The following is a 17833-nucleotide window of genomic DNA, read 5'->3' on the forward strand; positions in this document are numbered from 1 at the left end:
TGATGCTCAGGGGTTACTTCTGGCTCTGCACTCAGGAATTACTCCTGGCAGTGCTCAGGAGACCATATGGATGCCAGGGATTGAACCTGGGTCAGCTGCGTACAAGACAAATGCCCTACCTGCTGGACTATCACTTCAGCCCCTAATTGGGTCTTTTAAACCCCTGTTTATATGTAATGTAATTATTGATAAGTTAGTGCGTAAGTCTGCCATTTTATTTTTTGTTTACTACCTTTCCTCTCCTGTATTTTCCCTTCTTTGCTTTTTCTTTTCAATCTGTCTGACTGTGAGTTACTTGAAATATTTTTCTAATTCCATTCTGATGTATCTATAGGATTTATGAGTTTATCTATTTCCATAGCTTTTTAATGGTTGCTGTAGCTTTGCATAGCATGTATGCAAACACATATATAAAATATATGGTATACTACATGCCATATGGCATACTAAATAAGTGATGCATACATCATACATTTTTTAGATATATATAAAACATCACAGCCTTCTGATGTCATTTTTTCACCAATCTGAGGGCTAGGGCTATTATCTCTAGTAATGTCCCTTTATCCCTCCACATTTATAGCATGCTTCTAATGTTTTCTCTACACTATTTGGATTATGTGAAATATATTATTAAAATACATATTGATTACTAAAAATATATAAATATCGTGGGAATGCCAGTGTAGCACAGATTCCATATTCTGGACAAGTTATTTTCAAAATAGGATTCTTAGCCAATTACATCATTTTTTTCAATACTTCACCTGTGACACTACAAATAATACACATTTAAGTATGGTGTTATGCACTGCTACTTGTGTCGTCCATAATTTATAGAAAATGACCTGCCAACATGGGTAGGTAATATTCTCCATGAAAGTAAATGGTTCTAATTAGAAGGTGACGGAGAGTTACCTGATATAAAGTGGAGGAAATGAGCCTGCTTAATAAGAAACTTCAAAGGTTCTAAAATTTATCATCAAATTCTCTTGTACTACGAATACGAGGGCAATAATTACTAAAGTGTGCCACGAGTGAATTGATCCTGAGAGCCAACACGTGTAAGGTGACTGGGGGCTGCCGCTAAGTCACTCCTTCCGTGCCAGCTAGGCCCGTTGGACGCAGAGTGGTACAAACCATGGCTGGGTTCCACGATTTGTTCTCTCGAGGAGCCCGGCCCAGCCGTGCCGGGTGCAGGGCCACTCCCCTGTGGCTGCACTGCATGGCCCAGGCGAGGCTCTCCTTGGGGCCCACTAGGACCACGGCAGCACTTTTGAGGGTCCATGCGGTGCTGGGGGCGGAACTCAGGGACTCATGCACTCTAGGCTTGTGCTCTACAGCTGGAGCGATCTCCTGGGCCCTCCTACCTATGCTTGGACTCAAACGTAACACTGTAGCACTGGCATACCGTTATTCATCAATTTGCTCAAGCGGGTACCAGTAACGTCTCCATTGTGAGACCTGTTGTTACTGTTTTTAGCATATCGAATACACCACAGGGAGCTTGCCAGGCTCTGCCCTGCGGGTGGGATACTCTCGGTAGCTTGCCGGGCTCTTCGAGAGAGATGGAGGAATCGTACCTGGGTCCGCTGTGTGCAAGGCAAACACCCTATTCACTGTGCTATCGCTCCAGTCCAAATGCAACATGAATAATAATTACTTCATTTAAACATCAAATAACTCAGTATGTAATTCTAAGAGGAAAGCGAAAGCCAGTGAGAGTTACTGATATATTAGCTAGGTGTATTGTTTCTTTCCTTTTGAGTGTCCTGAAGTTTTCTTCTTTCGTCATTTCTTTTTTTTTGGTTGAGAAAATCTCCTACATCCATTCTTTGGCTCAATGTTATTTTCATTGAGATGAGAACGCCTTGGTTTTCCCTCCATTCCTGGAGGATATGTATTCGGGTGTATGTAAGCACTTCCCTCTGATCGCTTCAAACTACTGCCTAGATCTTCCCTTTGGCTGTTTGCTCGGGGTCATGACCCCAGGCTTCATGCCTCTCATGGAGCAGGGGACATTTTCAACCATTAGCTCCTGGAGGGTGTTTTTCCCTCCCTCTGACCCCTTTCTCCTCTCCTTCTGGGACTCTGATGACGTGACCTTTCTGGGGAGCACTGCAGCTCCCCGGGGTGAAGCTCGCCCTGTTCCTGTGTCTGTCTGTCCTATTGGCATGTCCGGCTCGCTCTATCCCCCAGCTCACTGAGTCTTTCCCTGTGTCCCTCCTGCTACTGGACCCACTCACTGAAATTCTTGTTTCCGAATTTTTCAGTTCTAAGATTTCCACTGGATTCTTCTTTAGCTCTGTCTTTGCAGAGGGACCTTTTGTGTTTCTTTTTCAAGCATGTTTCTAGTGTCTCAATAACATATTCTATCTGCCTCCTGTTAAATCTACAAACTGGGAGGCCACTCCCCACCCCCACAGAGTCCCCCTCACCGGGGTATGAGGATCATAGACACCAGGACAAAGTCAGGGACTTGCAAAGTGCTTTGTCAAAGGCCTCCAGGCCTCCAGGCTGTCTCCCCACCCCATTTCCCCACTCTCCACTTCTCATCAGTCCTGAGTGCCACCTTGGGGGGAGGGGGAGAGGGAGGGAAATTGCTCGAATAATAATGTCAATGGCACATTCAAATCTGCCCCTTTCCTCCTCAACTACCTGCCTTCCCCACCAACCATTATGCACTCCTCTTGGACCAGCCCTGGGGTGCAGCTCCGACCTCCACAGCTCCCCGTCAGACAGCCCTTGGTGATTTCCCCTGCCAGTCAGGGCTGTCTGCTCCCAGCTGGGCCCCCGCATTGCTCAGCAGCCTTATGTCTATCCTTGCTGACCCCTATCAAATAGCCCCGAGCAGCTGCCACCCAGTTTTTCCACTGTCCTTAAGCCCCAAATTCCATCCCAGTCCTGTTGGTCATGCTCGGCCAAAGCTCTCCCAATGCCCCAACAGAGAGGCCCCACTTATGCCGGGGCTCTTCCCAGCCCCAAATCCCCATCCCATCAACCACGTGACATTATGAGCTCCTGTCACGATGGCATGAGGATGTCCCCTCTCTCCTCCTCCCACAGCCAGACTCTAACTGTAGGCCTGAGGGCTGTGCTCTCTCTGCGCCTCTTCCCTGGTACCCCTCTGTCCCTCCCACTGCGCTGTCAGCATCCAGGAAGCGTGCAGGATCCAGAGAGACGGTATGAGTAAGGCACTCGCCTCGTGTGCAGCCAACCCAGGTTCAATCCCTGCCACCACCTCTCCCCCGAGCCCCACCAAGAGTGATCCCCGAGTGAGGAGCCAGGAATAAGCCCTGAGCACCGCCCAGTGTGGCCTGAAATCAAACAAAACAGGAGCACGAAGCATTTGCAAATTGGCTGGACTATTATCAGCAGTTGACAATGACCATTTTATTTCCCCCTGACTGTCCCCATTGAAGGAGCTTAGGCCAGTCCGGATGGACAATGTGCCCGTGGCCACACAGCTTTTTACTTCCTATGCACTTGCGTTTTCCTAAGGAATCATCAAAACATCTGATTCTTCTCCTCGATTCCCTTCCGGTTGCTCTCTGATGTCATCTGACCCAAATGTTCATGGCTGCCCAGTTCAGACCCAGTGAGGGAGACCCAGGCCCTTCTGAGCATATCAACTAACAGAATACACATATATTATACACAGCAGCAAAACTCAGAATCCCTCTATACGCGCGCGCGCACACACACACACACACACACACACACACACACACCCCAGAGATCACAGTCCTTGTATATGCTAAAATAAATAATCCTTAAGAGGATTATTTTTAATTATATTTTAATTTTTCTATTAATAAAAAAGATCTGCACTGGAGCTGCACCATAATGCAGTGGTTAGGAAACTTGCTTTGCCCCTGGCCGACCTGGGTACTGTTCCAGCATCCTAAAGGGTCCCCCCAATAGCCTACCAGGAGTGATCCCCAAGTGCTGAGTCAGGAGTGAGCCCTGAGGGCTGCTGGGTGTGGCCCCTCCAAAAATCCCCAAAAGAGAAGATGGGTGGTGTGGGAAAAAGTTTCAAATCAAAATGTTTCTTATTTTGGTTTGAGGCCACACTTGACAGTGTTCAGGGCTCACTCCTGATCCTGTGCTCAGAAATCACTCCTGGTAGAGCTCAGGACCATACGGGTGCCAGGGATCAAACCTGCAATGGCTATATGCAAAACAATCACCCAACCCACTGCACTGTCTCTCCTGCCCCTGATAACTACAGTTCTAAAATGACATCAGCACCATCCTGCTTTTTCTCAGCAGCTCTCACTTATTCCTTTTGTTTCCCCGCACGAAGTTCAGGACTGTGCAGAAGAAACAAAAGCTGGACACTAGTTCCTTCAGTTAGCAAGTGCTCAGGCCTGGATATTTTTCTTTCGTCCGCTAACCACTTCTCCGGTCCACCGTGGCTTGGCACAGTCCACAGGGCTCTTGAGAAGAATTCTGTGTACACACAAAGCACAAGATCGGGTCCCGAAAAGAAGAAGTGACCCCAGCTCTCCAGAAGCTGCTTCCCCAGTACGTGGAGGAAAGAGACACGGCTCCTATTAACGACTTCTGAATGGGACATTTGCAGAAGCTCATGTCGCAGTCACAGATGCAAGAGTCTGAAGAGCTGTTTACAGAGTCATCCGTGCCAGACGGGCGCGGGTGCCAAGCCAGCACACAGCCTCCCATTATCCCGCCTAGCTTTGCCTCTGAAGACTGTTGGAGAGCCTTGGAAATTTCCAGGCCCGGCCCGTTCTCAAAGCAGCACCCGTCCTTGGGGCCTCAGACGCCGGCGACTCCCCTGCCCAGCCAAGGCTGCCTACCCGGGTACAGAAAAGGCTTTGGAAAAATGACAGGAGAGGGGACCGGGCCCCTTGCTTGAAAAGCGGAGGGTTGAGGTTTTCATCGATTTTGGAGAACCGATAGAAAGGAAATGCCAAACGCTAGATCTCTGGTCTCAACTGATGTAATTATTGAGGGAATTGTGTCTGTTATTTACCGACTCAAGAAAACAGAACTTCATAGCTCGGCTAATACACACGTCTTCTGAGTATGCTATAAGGACGCAGGTCTTGGCGTGGAGACTAAACAAGGCTCTAGTCCACGGGACCTATGAGAACTGATTTAGCTCAAAGAGCTGCACCAGCTGACTCCACCAAGGAAAGTACAGTGATCAGTACAGTGGTCAGGGCACTTGCTTTGCCCCTGGCCGACCTGGGTACTATCCCAGCATCCCAAATGCACCCCCGCCCCCAAAGCCTACCAGGAGTGATCCCTGAGTGCAGAGTCAGGAGCGCTGCTGGGTGTGACCCCCGAACAAATCCCCAACAGAGGAAGAGGGCGTCACAGCCAACTCGGCTGCTGCCTTCTCTCTTCCCCTTCCTACTTGCACATACTTCCTTCCAGAGTTTTAAGTGTTTAAAGTCCTAAACTGGAGACACACGCAGAATATTGTCCTAGTGTCATGTTAGAGATATTTACTTTCAGAATAAAACATTCTGCCACTCGTTTCCCTATAGGCGTCTGATTTTAATCCAGCCGCTTGCTCTGTGTAAATGGCCACGAGAATACTGTTCATATTTATGAACTAGATCCTTTGTTTCTTCACACTCCAGATTTTGGGTTCTACTATACTCAGGGCATCTACAGTGAGCAGATGTCAATCCACAGAAAGCAAAACTGTGTCATAAGGAAGTTGGTGCAAGAGGCCAACAAAGGTCACTGCAAACAAAAGGAAATCAGTTCCCAAGGACTGGCAATAAAGATACAACAACTTCCTCTGCCCGAGAGAATAAGGGGGAATCAAGAGCAGGCAGGACTTCCTTCCCCTCTGCAGGGACAGAACCTACAGAGCTGCAAGAGGAACCGTTTTTCTCAGTCAGAAAACCATGAGGCAGGGTGTGAATTACAACAACAAGCTCCCTAGAAGTGCTAAGAAAATGGGTGTCCACACTCACCTTCCAGCCACTGGACACGACAGAGCAGCTCAGGGCACTGAGGAACCCTGCAGGGTGATCAATAAAATTTGGGGTGACCAGAGAGAGAGAGAGAGAGAGAGAGAGAGAGAGAAGAAAGGCAGGGGGTGGGGGTGGGGGGTGATGGGAGGGAATCTGGGGTCACTGGTGCTAGGAAATGTACACTGGCGGAGGGATGGGTGCTGGAACACCCTATGACTGAAATCCAATCATGAACGGCTTTATCATGCTCTAAAAAGAAAATTTTAGAAAAAAACTACTAAAATTGAAAAAATAAATAAATAAATACAAATAAAATTTGGGGTGACCAGGTAGGCCAGGGAGAGCATCAGATGGCGCTCATTCCCATGACTGACCCCCTGACTTGGGCTGAGACGCCAGCCCCGCCCTCATTCATTCATGCTCATTCTCTGCTCCCGGGGCCCCCACCTCCTTCAAGCTTTAGCTCAGAGAAGCTCATGGGGGGGTCAGACCCTCATAAGGGGCAACCAGGCGGGACTGGCTGGAACTCAGAGATGGTCCGTGCCACATGCACGGCATCAGCCAAGGGCCAGAAGCGGCCACAAAGTGGCCCCGGGGAAAGGAGATTTTCACGGAGGCAGGAAACCCAAGACGGCTCTCCGGGCCTGTGAGGGTGGCGCTGATGGGTGGGCGGCTGGCGGCTGCTGCAGAAGGAGCAGATGTTTCCTTCCCGTCATTTCAAAGTCTCAGTAGGAAATTAGCTGCAAACACAGGCTAAACCTGAGAACCGGAGCAGCGGCCAGGAGGGCCAGAGGAATCCAAGCGCATTCTCCTTTCTTAACCCTCTCCCACGAATGTCCCGAGGAGGAAGTCAGCTTTCTACAAGCCAACCAGCAAGAGTCCAAACTCCCGTCTAAGGAACACACGCAGCAAAAGTCAGCCCCTGATGAGCCCGAGGACGCTCGTCCCTCCCTCCAGCCTGGGGGCAGGTTAGCATTGCACTCAGGAGACAGAATCCGTATTTGTGCAATACTGTGCAATAAAGAGATGAGGGGCCGGAGAGATGGTCAGCAGAAGGGCACTTGCCTTGCGTGTGGTTGGCTCAGATCTGATCTTTGGTGCCACATATGGAGCACCACTGGGAGTGATCCCTGAGCACTGAGCCCAGGGGATGTAAGCACTAAGCATCACTCTGTGTGGCCCAAAAAGCACATAAAAGAGGAATGGAGGGAGGGAAGAAAGGAGAGGGAGGGAGAACAGAGTGAGGGAGGGAGAGATGGAAGAAGGGAGGAAGGAAGGAAGGAAGGAAGGAAGGAAGGAAGGAAGGAAGGAAGGAAGGAAGGAAGGAAGGAAGGAAGGAAGGAAGGAAGGAAGGAAGGAAGGAGAAAGGAAAGGAGGGATGGAAGGAGAAAGGGAGGGAGGGAAAGAGGAAGAGAGGGAGGGAGGAACGAGAGATGGAGGCAGGGAGAGAAAGAATGACCTTACAGAAACTGTGGATATTGGTAAGCCACAAGCAACCAATGATTATATATGTGGTTCCTATTAAATGTAACACATTATTGAACTTTCTCTTCCTACTCACCTATAGGATTACATCTCTTAACCTCATTCACTGTGTTTCTCTTAGTCTTCTCCTTTTGCGCTTGATTTACGGACATTCCCTCTCAACCAGTGGGGCTCAACCACCTGCATCAAAGGCTGCAAAGCCCAGTGCAGGCACTGGAGACAGGGGAGGGTCTGGGTGCTCACCTTGCAGTGCACGCCCCCTCCCCCCAGACTGGCCCAGCTCCGGCCCTAGCACCACCAGGTCCCCTGAGCACTGCTGGCCATGACTCAGTGCTGGGAGGAGTCCTGGCCCTCTGAGCACCGCGAAGGGGGTGAGAAGTGCCCCCGCACCAAGCAATGAGGCCATAAGTACATAAAGCTAGAAACCCACAGGCCTGGACACACACCCCGGCCCGGATGACCACCCTTTCCAGCACCCTCTCTCCCAATACTGGGTGCTGTTGTCCCTCACGCATCACCTGCATTACTCTGACAATGGCTCAGGGGGTGGGTAAGGGTCACTGTAACAGGCTCAGACACAGTGGCCTGATGGGGGCAGGGGAGGTGCCTCTCAACGGCTGGGGCGTCCCAGGCAAACCACAGCCGCGTATAATCCCAGGCCCAGCCCAGATTACTTGACTATAAGAGAGTTGAGGGAAAGGAACCCACTCCCGTGGGGGCGTGTAACCTCGGAAGGCCAGACACCCCTCGGGACAGAAGGGGCTGAGCTGGTAAGCCTTCTCCCGAACAAGGGGAGGTCACCGCAGCTGCTCGAAGCCCCTTCAGCTGCCCTTCTCTCCGCTAGCAACTCCTGGCCAGGGACCCCCTCCTAGTGGCCACCCTCTGCCCGGCCCTGCCTCTGCCTCTGCTCTCCTCCCCAGCTCCATCTCTGCGGGCTTTCCCGGCCAGAAAAAGCCCCACCCGGCCTCCTTCCGCAGGCAGAGGAAGGGGGAAAAGCGGAGCTTGAGATGTCTCCTGTCACCTGCTTTCTCCACCCCACCTGGCACCCACAGACTCTCCTCTGTGAGCTCAGGCTGTACGGCCCAGTGGGAAACGCGGAACTAGATGATGGTCAAGTCAGGACCGTGAGGTCAGGGGCCAGCAGACAGAACTGGGGCTCTCGGTGCCTAGCTGGGCCCGACCTGGGTTCCATCCCCAGCCCACGTGGGCTCCCGAGCACTGCTGGGTTGGCTGGCAGTCCCTGAGCACCAAAGGCTGGCCCAGGGCGGGGGGTCCCGGCACCGCACCCTAGGGCCCTAACCCTGAAGGGTCAGCCCGACTGTCCAGTGTCAGGGGGTCAGCCCCAGCCCACGCTCTGACGCCCCCAAACTCGCCTCTCCTTCGTGCTCCCATCTGGATCAAACCTCCCGGGCGTGCAAAGGCCCCCTCAGCACTAACTGCATGGCGTGGGCTCCATGCTCCTCCCGCCCACATCACCCACACAGACACTTGCACCCCCAAAACGGTGCAGAATCTACACAGGAGCTGAAGGTGGGACAGAGCCTGGCCAACCAGTACCAGGCCGGCCCACTGTCTACCAGCAGGATCCAGGAATCAAGCCGCCCCACAACTCACCCAGGTTTGATCCAGGTCAGCCCAGAGGGTCCCTCTAGACCTGCCAGGAGTGATTCCTAAATGCTCAGAGCCAGGAGCAAGTTTGGAAAGCAGCTGGGTGTGGCCCCAAAAACAAAACAGAAAGAGAATTTCTAATCCCTCTGAGAGCAGGCTGTTTGTTTTGAAAAGTTAAGTGTTTGGGGGCGGGCAGGCAGGAGAAGAAAGCACATTTCAAAGCGCCAGCCTCGGGGCAAGTAATAAAAAGCTTTAATGTTTTTCATAAGAGGGAGAGAGGGAAGGCCAGATCCTCACGCAAGCTGCGTGGCAGAGGCTTGGCTCGCAAGAGCAATAAAAGGGGCATCAGCCTCACTGGCATCAACTCTCAGTGGCATCAACCCTCAGGGGCACCAACCCTCAGGGGCACCAACCCTCGGGGCACCAGCTCTCTAAGTGGCGTGGGCGGTGCCCTGGGCCCTCCCTTCGGGTTCCAGGAGGCCAGCCTCAGCTGACCAAGAAGAAACACAGTCCGCTTCCATTTACCCTCTGAACCTCTGCTTCCCTGGTCTGTGAATTACGGAGAATTCATTTTTGCATTCTCCTCCCTGGGTCACTGGAGGGAGGCAGGGCGTTCCCTTAAGGAGGTGGCACCCCGCCCCAGGGGACACCGGGGAGCTCAGAAAGGACACTGCTTGGAGCCCCCAGGCTAAAGGCCTGCAGGGCCGCTCATGCCCACAGAGGCACTTCCTGTCCCCCCCATCCCACACCTGCTAAGAGCAGGGTGGTCTGGACGCCTGCAAAAGTCCCGGATATGTAGAGCTTGGATATACCTGCATCAGAAAACAGGGGAACCGTCAGGGAGTTCAAGTTTCCTAACAGGACCTCTAGCCTCTGTGATTCAGTCTTCCCCCTGAGGTCTCTCTTCGGTCGCCCTCCTAACGTCACACCCAGCACGCCTCTGCATTTGCGGGAGCCACCCCCCACCTCCAGTTCAGTTCTGTACCCAACAGTCCCAAGTCCTGGCGAGCGAGGGGGTGGCGTACCCAGGACAGCACCAGCGAGGGCGGCCACACAGCAACTACGGCAACACCAGGCTCTGAGGCTGAGCGTGGAAACAGAGGCAGCAGGGTAAGTTAAAAAGGGTGAGTAGAACAGCAGAGCCCAGCAGGTGCTCCGTACGCCCCTCCCCCCATACCGGCTCTGTCGTACCCATGCTTGGACAATACGCGGCACTGAAACAGTTCTTTGGGACAGGAGCCCGAGAGAGCCTCCAGAAGCCCAGTGCTCTGACACACTGGACATCACTGACCAGGCCCCAGGGGTTGTCTTTCCCTTAATGCATTTAGGTCTCTATGTGTGTCCCATGGGGCATACGCAAAATATCCTCATAGGACCACACACAATGACCTCCAACCTACCCTTGACAACATCCCAGCGGTCCCGCCAGTTCCAAAATGTTGGGGTCTGTGACAAGGCATCTCAGACGCATGCAAATGCCGAGCAATACCGTTCCCTACCCAGACGGCAAGAAATGGCCTGCGGGCTGGGGGCTGGGAACCAGTGACCACACAGAAAGGAATCCCACCCTCCTTTCTCCCCACAGTCTACAGCTAGGGCCCGCCTTGGGCGCCCCAGGTGCTAGAGCAGACGCAGAGAGCACAAGGAATGAGCTGAGAAGACAGCGGGCTGGGATGGAGCGTTCCCCAGGCAGTCCCCTGCGTCAGGCCCTGCGCTCCGGGCTCCACACTGGGGGCACCCACAGGGCCTCCGCCTCAACGCGAGGATGAGGAAGCGGAGCCCCAGAGAGTCCCGGGTCTGAGCCCGCAGCTCTGGGAGGCCTGGGACGGATTCAAGTAGCTGCAACTTCCGCCCTTCCCGAATGCCCAGCCACCAGCGCCCCCTTTCCCCCCCCACCCCCACCCCCTCCCTGTTCCACCAGGCCCGGGCTCAGAGGAAACAGACCTGGTTCCTAAGCCCCTGAACTCAAGAGCAACGTCTGCTCCTTGCAAGTGGCCCACAGTGCACAGGTCACAGATCATGGTTCTGTGCTGCCACTTCCCCGGCTCTTCCGGACACCGGCTACGTTACCCAGACACGGTTTGCCAGTCTAAAGGAATAAACAGACCACATACAAGGAAAACTCCCCGCAATGCACGCCAAGGGTCTTCCTGGGGGCTCCTGAGTCATTTCTTTACCAGCAGTTGACAAGTCTAGCAAAAGGCCCCCAAGAAGGCGCTGGGTTAGGCCAAGGTCTTGCAGGCACCCCCCACATCCCCACCCCTGGCCCCCCAAACCCCTGCTAAGCCCAGGCGGTTCCTCGCTGCCCCACAGTTCCCAGGACTGGCCCAGCGCCCCCCGTGGATTTGGACCAGGAAGACTTACATCCTCTGCCTTCACACCAAAATTCCTAAACTCGGCCACACTGCTCCCTCCCCCAGACTGGCTGAAATCACTTTATGGACATTTCATTATCTCCAAACGATTGGCTCAGAGCACTCCGTGGTGGCTCCAAGCTGCAAGGGCTTCTGGTCCTCTTTACGCTACTGGCTTAGAATACTTTAGGGACCATTCGCTTTCGCCCCCAGATTGGGGCCCCCACCCCAGCCCCAGCCCCAGGCCAGGCCAGTCCAGGGGAGGCAGAAGTTCTCCCCCAGGAAAGCGAAGGCGACACGCCAGCGGTCTCTCTCTGCCAGGCTGACCAGTGTCCGTCCCTGCAACGTCCCCGGAAGGCGCTCCAGGGCCGGGGGAGGCGCCTGGAGGCCGCCAAGGCCTGGGGCTTCCTGGGCCCGCCCCAGTCCCCGTCAGTCCTTCCGCTGCTGCCGCAGGAGCGCGGCCGGGGGTGGGGGTAGGGGGATCGCCAGGGGACCCCAGCCCCACCCGGGCCGCGGACGCACCTGTCAGGCCGTGCGGGAGGCCGGGAGCCGCACACCGAGGAGCGGGCGCCGCCCAGCCCGGCCCCTGCGCCCGAGCGCGCGGCGGGAGGCGGGACCGGGACGCGCGGGCGGGCGGGATCCGCGGGCCGGGCGGGGATCGGCTGGGTTGAGGGTCCTGACCACGGGCGGGGGCTGGGCAGGGCGGGATCCGCCGGCTGGGACGGGATCTGCCGTGTCTGGCCGGGGATCTGCCGGGTCGGGGCTCCGGGTCGCGGGTGCGGGCGGGGAAGGATCCGCTGGCTGGGCGGGGATCTGCTGAGTCCAGGCTCCTGATCCCCGGCTGAAGGCAGGGAGACGGGTCAGGGGTCTACTGGGGCTCTGGGCGATCGGACCAATGGGGATCGGGGACCCACCGGGTGGGGACTACAGCGGGGGCACTGGGCAGGGCGGGGGCTGCCAGGGCTGAGCTGGGCCGTGGCTCGGGATCCTGGGGGGGGGGGGGGTGAAGGGGTTGGGGATCTATTGGGTCCAGGGATCTGCTGGGGCCTGGGCTCTCTGCATTCGGAGGCACCTGCTGGTAGGAACCCGGGCCTCCAGGCTGTTGGTCCTTTGCTCCCTGACGCCCTGTTCTTCTCTAGACCAAGGGCAGAGGGAGGAGCGGGGCGGCAGTGACTGGCGAGGGAAGGGGCCCACCAGTGGGGACAGTGTGTGTGACATGGGTGGGTGCTTCTGTTGAGGGCAGCCTAGAGGAGACATGAATGCCCCTGGGTGTTTGCCCCAGACCTGGCTTGGTTATAGCGGCTGAAGGAGGAACACTGAGGTCACCCAAGTGACCCCCTTAAAGCCCCAGGCCAGTGGGGGAGATGGACAAGAGTTGGGGCTGAAAGACGGCAGGAAGGTTCTGGTGGGCTGGGGCACAATCCCTGAGCAACCCAGCACATGTGACCGGTGACAGGTATCCCACCCTCACTGTCCGGAAGTTTCCTGTTTCCCTGGGTGGTGGAGGATGGCCTGGGAAGAGGGCAGGGAAGGAGGGACTAGCTGGACTCAGCCAGAGCCTGGCCCCATAGTGCGGATGTCAGAGGAAGAGGGGCCATGCTCTTATCTGGTGACCCATGTCCAGGGCCAGCAGGCCACATGCCTGGCTGGTCACCGAGTGGTCTCACCAGCGTCAGCATCTCACGTGGCAGTGAGTCTGGACTCCTAGGACTAACAAATCACCTGCAGCCACCTCTGTGGCCACGGGCCCTCCCTCTCCCTCAGGCCCACCGGCGGGGAATAGGCTGGAATCCCAAGGAGAAACACGTGTGCTTACTGCAGAGAAAGAGCAAGACTGCGTCAGCTGCACCCCCCCACACACACGGGGTCCCCGCGACTGTGAGGTGCCGACAGGCTCTTCCTGCCCATGGCTACCCAGGGCCTGGCCTCGGTGGGTCCCCTCAGCTCCGCCCGCCCTTCTCACAGCAGCGCCTGCTCCCTCCTCAACCCCCAAGTCCTTCTTGCTGCCTTTTCCAGGAAAGCCTTCCTGTGTGAGGCCAAATAGCCTCTCGGGCACTGCCAGGTGCTCGGGAGACAGTGCATACGGTGGGCATCAATGTGATCACACCTGCTTTACTAGATGACGAACCATAGATGTGTTACACAGGGGACGTTTCTCGTTGGCTCTGTCAGCTGTCCCATGCCAGGAGAACTTACCGGCCCTCAGTGGTGAGGTGGTACCTGACACGGAGGAGGCAGTGAGCAAGCGCCACCGAGCCAAGAAAGAGATTGGTGACCTGGGGCTGGAATGACAGCACAGTGGGGAGTGCCTGGCCTTGCACGCGGACAACCTGGGTTCAGTCCTTGGAACTTCATATGATCCCCCGAGCCCACCACGAGTGAGCCCTGAGAACTGACAGGTGTGCCCCTCCAAAAAGAAAAAAGAAATCAGAAACTGTAAGAGGGCACAATGTCAGCTGGTAATTGTTTACCAATTAGATTTGAAAACCAACCAACCAACAAAACACAGCATGCAGACCTCCCTGGTTTGATCCCCAGAGACACACGTGGTCCCCCCCAAACACTGCCTGAAGTCACTCCTAAACATAGAACTAGGTGGGGCTCCTGAGCACACCTGGGCACAGCCCAACAAACAAAACAAAAATGCATGAACATCAACACCGTTGTAAGCACATGACCTGAAATGAAATCATTTTTAAGTAAAATTAAACGACAGATTTGCTTTGGATAAACATCTTTCTTCTCCTCTGAAAGAAAAACCCACCTGGGCAGGTGCCTCATCCCAATGGAAAAATGTTTCAGCTTCTTCCTTCAGGTTTCTCAGATGCCCGGACCCTCTCTCCCAGGGAAACATTTCTTTAACAGCAAATGGATCTAGCCAGTGTCATACATACATACGTGTGTGTGTGTGTGTGTGTGTGTGTGTGTGTTTGGGCCACCACCCAGCTGTGCTTAGGGCCTACTCCAGGTTCTGTGCTCAGGGAGGATCATCCCTGGCACTGCTCAGAGGATGCCATGTCGTGCTGGGTATTGAATCAAAGTCAGCCATATGCAGGCAAGTGCCCTGCCCACTGTATTATCTCTCCAGCCCGATGGGTGTGTTTAATAGCCATATATCAAATTATGGTACATTATATTTCACTAAATTAGGTACCCATAACTACCCATAACTGCAATGATAATTCAGAGAAGTAAAAACAGCACAAGAGCATATAACAGAAAAAGTTTGTAATTGAATTTGTGTGTGTGTGTGTGTGTGTGTTTACCATCAACTAATGACAATGTTTATTGACATAGAAATGGTTCCCAGTTTGGAAAATGCAGGAGCACCAGCTGGCAGGGCAGGAAGTTGAGGCTCAGGGATGAGCAACGGTGACCACGTAGGAGAAGCAGCTCTCCCCGGCCAAGCTGTGAGTCAGAACTAGGGGGGATCCTCACTGCCAAGGCTGGGCCTGTGGCCACTGACCAACAGCACTGTGCAAAGTGCTCTTGACAGTCCCCACTGCTCCCTGCATGGAGACCCCTGGTGTGATGCCTGGAAAAGGTGACCCTCATCTACCCATACGCCTCCCTCCTACCCCCCAACGGAGGTTTCCCCATGTCCTCTGCACCTTGTTGAGTGAGTGATTGGCTGAGACTCTTCCATCTGTTTTCTGGTGCTGAGCTCAGCACACATTGCTCAGGGGCTCTGTTTCTTTCTTTCTTCTATATTTCTATTTTTCTAATTATTGATATTTACGTAAAATGGTTACCATAGTGTTGGCTTTCATGGGGCTGATGAGCAAAGTTGCTTTCACTACCGCCATTGTGGCGAGACCTTCCACCACTGTCTGTGCCACCCCTAGCCCACCCTCTTCCTTCCCCAGAGCTCCTCAGAGCTTTGCAATCTCAGTTTTGCAGCCAAAGGTAAGATATTGCCCACTCCCTTCTTTTGTTGCTCTTTGATTCCACAGATGAGTGAGGTCATCCAGGGTTTGTCCTTCCTCCTCTGACTTATTTCACTTAACAAGATGCCTTACAGCTTCAATTAAATTGCAGCAAACTGCAACACTTCATCCTTTTTTATAGCTGCATAGTATTCCCTGGTATAGGCACACCACCACTTGCTATCCATTTACCTGTCATTGGACATGTGTTTTGTTTCCATTCTCTGATTATTGTACTTAGGGCCACACTGAACATGGGTATAAATAACATACATCCTTTGGAATTAATGTTCTTGTGTTTGGTACTTGCCAAGAAGTAGAATTGTTGTTGTTTTTTAAAAATTCTATGGGTTATATGAGCACTCTAGTTTTGCTTCTTTGAGAGATTACTGTACTATTTTCCATAGAGACTCCATGAGACTATGAATGAGGGTTCCCTTTTCACCTCATTTCTGACAACACTGGTTGTTTCCAGTCTTTGGGATCTAAGCATCTCACTGGCATGAGATGATCTATCACTGTTACTTGGATTTGCATTTCCCAGAAATTGAGTGGCAGTGAACACTCATTTTCATGCTTATATTGAAGTCTTAGGAATCAAGAGGACCGGATTGGAGAAAGTGCCAAGGTTAGTGGGTTCTGTCTGGGAGACTTGGGTAGGGTCCCCTCCTCATGGATCTCAAGCACTGTCAGGAGGGACCCCGAGAACTGAAGCAGTAGACCCCTAGCACTGTGACATCAGTGCCCCCAAGCAAACAAAGGTAATGAAAGTTTTAAGAAAAAAACACAAGAGAGCAAATTTCTAACTGAGGGGTATTGGGATGGACAAAAACAAAAAAGAAGTAAGGGAATAATGTTATATTTTTGACATTAAGGAATTTTTTTCAACTGTGCTTTCAACAGCTAATGATGAGTATCCAATTGATCATGAAAGAATTAATTCCTTTGGTTTGGTTACATTTCTTTTGAAATGCCAATACTTAAGAGATGCTGGAAATGTTATTCTTGCAACTATTTAACTCACAATGATAATTATAGAATTAATATATATATATCACATACATACCTATTATGTATCAATATATAATCAGGGAACAAGCTAGTGAAAAAAAAGAAAAAGATAATGAGACCCTGGTTTTGTATGATGTTAAAGTTAAACTAGCTGGGTGGTCAGTGACAAATCATCTAACCTCTCTCAGCACTCCTTTAAAATAAGAAATAGGGGCCGAGAGATAGTAACTATAAAGTAGAAAATAAGGGGCTGGAGAGATAATAAGCAGGGAAGGTGCTTGCCTTTCATGCACTCAACCCAGGTTCAATCCCCGGCATCCTGTATGGTCCCCTGAGCAATTTCTGAGTGCAGAGCCAGGAGAAACCCCTGAGCACCGCTGGGTGAGGCTCTCCCGACCCTCCCCAAAGACATGTGAATAAAAATAAAATAGGGAATAAGATCTACTTTGAGGATTAAATGGACTCAACTTTTGAAAAAACTCTTAAATCTCACCCTCAAGCTTGGTACTGAAGAAAGGGGTGATCAAAGGTACTCGAGTAATGTTAGTCCTAGTAACAGCAGCCAACTCTAGAGGCCCGGCACTGAACCAATAAACGTCCATTCTCCCTGAGGGTCAGTTTCCGTGGCCCGTAGGTAAGGAAGCCAAGCCACGTTGCTGTGCCTTTCGGTTCCTGCAGTTGGTCAATCCCGGAGCCTTCTCTTGCCATCGGGTGATCTTCCCTGAAGCCAGCAGCTCCCACCTGGTCTCCTGTGTGCACTAGTGCTGCTTCCCACAGGAACCCACCTCCGTCATGCTCCAGACACCCAAGCCACAAGGAGACGGGGCACACGTGTCCCTGCCAACACCTGCGCTGAAGAACGGCAGCTGGATCCTGGGTCCTCTGAGACCTCGAGGTCTCTCGCCATCAGCCCATTTAGCTCCCAGGAGTGAGCACTGGCGTCAGCCACTGAGGTGTGGAGTGAGAAGAGAAGTCTGGAGAGTGAATGCTGGACAATATCATTCTCCAGAGGCCTCACATCGAACCCGAGGCAAGGGCCAAAGTGCCTGTCCTGGGTGGTGAGATGCTGCAGCCTCCGCCCCCTTCCCTGGCACTTCTGCTGCCTTCTTGCTACTCCACAAACACTCCTGCACTCCCGGCTCCACTGATGCTCCCTGCCCTGAACAGCTGCTTGGGCCACTCTCCTTGCTCCCTTCCCTCCGCATTTTGCTCAGATTCTTCTCCAAACAGCCATCCCGATGTCAGAGTGTCTATTTACTCTTGCCTGCTCTATTTTTTCTCTTTTCACCCCAGAGTACTTACTCTTTTGTAACACACTATGCAATAATACTTCCGATAATAGTACATTTATTCCTATCTGAAAATTCCTCCAGTCCGGGCATTTCCCTGCTTTGATTCTACTATATTTCTAGCACCCAGAATGACAGAGTGAGGAGCTCAATAAATATTTAGAATGCAGTCCTAACACTCGTCAAGAACCAGCTGACTAGGATTA

General features: G+C 52.9%; 1 protein-coding gene across 1 annotated transcript in view; it reads right to left on the reverse strand.

Annotated features, from left to right (window-relative positions):
* The window catches only part of CPQ (carboxypeptidase Q), a 272392-nt gene extending 260322 nt beyond the window's left edge, over nucleotides 1–12070 (reverse strand). Inside the window, exon 1 of the mRNA XM_012935321.2 lies at nucleotides 11924–12070. The gene's annotated coding sequence lies outside the window, so the exon portion shown is untranslated. The remainder of the gene's footprint in view (nucleotides 1–11923) is intronic.
* Between the last annotated feature and the right edge of the window lie 5763 nt (nucleotides 12071–17833).

This window comes from Sorex araneus, chromosome 2 (assembly GCF_027595985.1).
Source record: "Sorex araneus isolate mSorAra2 chromosome 2, mSorAra2.pri, whole genome shotgun sequence".
Lineage (NCBI taxonomy): Eukaryota > Metazoa > Chordata > Mammalia > Eulipotyphla > Soricidae > Sorex > Sorex araneus.